Genomic DNA, 2,719 nt, shown 5'->3' with positions numbered 1-2,719 from the left:
ATCTGAAACAGATCATAACAAGAACATATTGAAAAAGTCTTGAAACAAACATTTGCTAAACATTTTAATGTCTTAATACCGTAAGAAAAACATACATGTTTATGTATATTGACGACATCTTTCTATTCCAATTTAATCATCAGAATTAAAACATTAATATTTGTTCCACAAGATAAATATCACATCCGCATCACAAAGATTCAAAGAAGGGCATGTTTATAGAAAGAGATGTCTGGTTTGGTTTCCTTGGTTCTGTGAAACTGTCATAATCTAGTTATAATACTGTCAACTGATGTGACTTGTTTCTATTCTATTTATTATTTAAGTATAAGTTCTAGTCTCGATGTGGCTAAAATGCGACAGTTGATTTTAAGCTGAAAGAAATCTGACGAAAATCAAATTAATTCTTGTCCACATACCAGCAGAAGTGCAATTTTCTGAACATGATTTGCACACTCAGTAAATCACTGTATTTAGAAAAAAGTACACATATATATATAAAGTATATATATATATATATATATATATATATATATATATATATATATATATATATATATTTAATGCTTTGGTTATATATATTTCTTACACACCTGTGGGTGAGAAACCCATTTGAGATAACTGGTATCAAACATATGTGTGAGATCGAATTCCAGGCACGTGATTGGCTACTCCATGGTGATGACCTGGGGTCAGATGATGACGGACTACTTTTCTGAGTGTAAGTCATTCATAAGTTGCTCGTGCTTCAGTCGAATGTTCACTCACGTCTGTATTGAATAACAGGACCATGTAATTAATAATAAAAATAAACAAACTCGTCCTCGTGAGTTTGTTTGTTATTATTATCAGTTACATTATCTGTTGTTATGTCAACATTATCGTTTTTTCAGAGTGTAAACCCCCTGGCTGCCACAGTGACACATATGACCCTCCTCTTAACCCTCACTTCCAAATCGAATAAAATTCAAAATACATCACGCAGACACTTCACAGTTTTGAATTCCCCCTTCTGTTTATCATTTACTGTCATTTGAGGCAATTCAAAATTACTGAAATTGACTGAAAGTTAGGTACATTGTAAATCTCGACAAACTACAACTCACGGCGTTATAAATATGAATATAAATATTTACTGTGTGTTTAGAAATCTAAATATCGGATATTTACTCGAATAATAAAAGTAGAACGATAGCATATTAGCGATCATGGGTATCAAATCACTAATGATAATTCTGAAACGTCGCTGATCAGCCTAGAGTCGTTTAGAATGTTTTGGAAAATATGCATACACGAACGCCGAAGTGTACGTTCCGACATATTGGATTGTTTACAAAATGCCGGTTAAGAGACGCCTATATTCGATCAGGTATATTTCAAACTCAGCTGCTATACATGCATCCCTGAATTCCTCATACATTTTCGAAACAATGGATGAATGGTCTTTGTCACCAATGCAAATTATCTGTATGAAATCATGCGAAATGAATTAGGTATGGAAACGAAAACTGTGCTCGGAAAATTGTACTTGCTGAAATGTAAACAAAGCAAAATTCAGATTTTACACTGTAGCATTAAAGAGGTACTTTCGTCTAATTGTTCCATACATTGGCTCGATCACGCGTTTGAGAATATTCATGGGAAGAGTATTGTTGCACTTATTATGGAATTACACATATATACATTACAATGATGTGGTAAATTCAACAGAAGCCGTAAAAGTTTCCGTCCTGTGGGAAGCCATGACTGACGCTAAATCATGCACAACGATGACGGTACTAGTTATCTGCATTTCTGACTATTTCTCTTTGTTACATTGGAAAACATGGTAAACAAATAACAGTACGCAGATTGTCAGAATATTTCTGATTACTTACGTGACACATTTATGTGTATACGATCCCTTAATCAACGAAAACCTCCTCTGGAAATCCCGCGTACTGTTGTCAGTGAACACGCCATTTTGTAAAAGTCGGTCACCGGTAGTGATGTCACACGGAAGTAAACATTGTTGTACATATTTGGTAATTTCTTTGAGATGTAAACTTTCAACTTGGCACCCAGCGTGTTCTTGTTTTTTGTCTAGTTTGCATTTTCATCATTGCCTTCATAATCCACAGATAGGACGGAAACCTTTTTGTGTAGGGTCACATTATTTATGAGTAGTAATTATAAGCAGCACATAGGATGACGTCACTTATGACAGTGGTGTTATATGTATTTATGCGCTACTGCAATCATGAGAATAGACAAAATTCATCGGTTCGATACTATAAAGGTGCGATTTTAGGGTGTGTAAGAAACAGATTACTGCACTCGTGTCTGTCAGATACCATTGATCTTACAACTCGTTGTTACAAAGCGTATCTAACTCGGTTTCGCTCGTTAGATACGTTTTGAAACAACTCGTTGTAAGATCAATGGTATCTGACAAACACTCGTGTAATCAGTAATCTCTCTCTCTCTCTCTCTCTCTCTCTCTATATATATATATATATAATGCTATGGTTATATATATATATATATATATATATATATATATATATATATATATATATATACATACAAAAAGATATATATAACCATAGCATTAAATAAACAGTACTTACAGCGGAGCAAAACAACCATACAAATTATTCTAAAATTATATCATAGAAAGAAGCGAACGTAAAAGGAGTTATTGCAAGATTTGTGTGTCCGATAAACGTGAATTGAAGTG

The sequence above is a fragment of the Haliotis cracherodii genome, unplaced genomic scaffold (genome assembly GCF_022045235.1).
Source record: "Haliotis cracherodii isolate W230 unplaced genomic scaffold, xgHalCrac1.p SCAF_12, whole genome shotgun sequence".
Classification (NCBI taxonomy): domain Eukaryota; kingdom Metazoa; phylum Mollusca; class Gastropoda; order Lepetellida; family Haliotidae; genus Haliotis; species Haliotis cracherodii.
The sequence above is the reverse complement of the archived record's forward strand: the minus strand, read 5'-3'. Positions refer to the sequence as shown.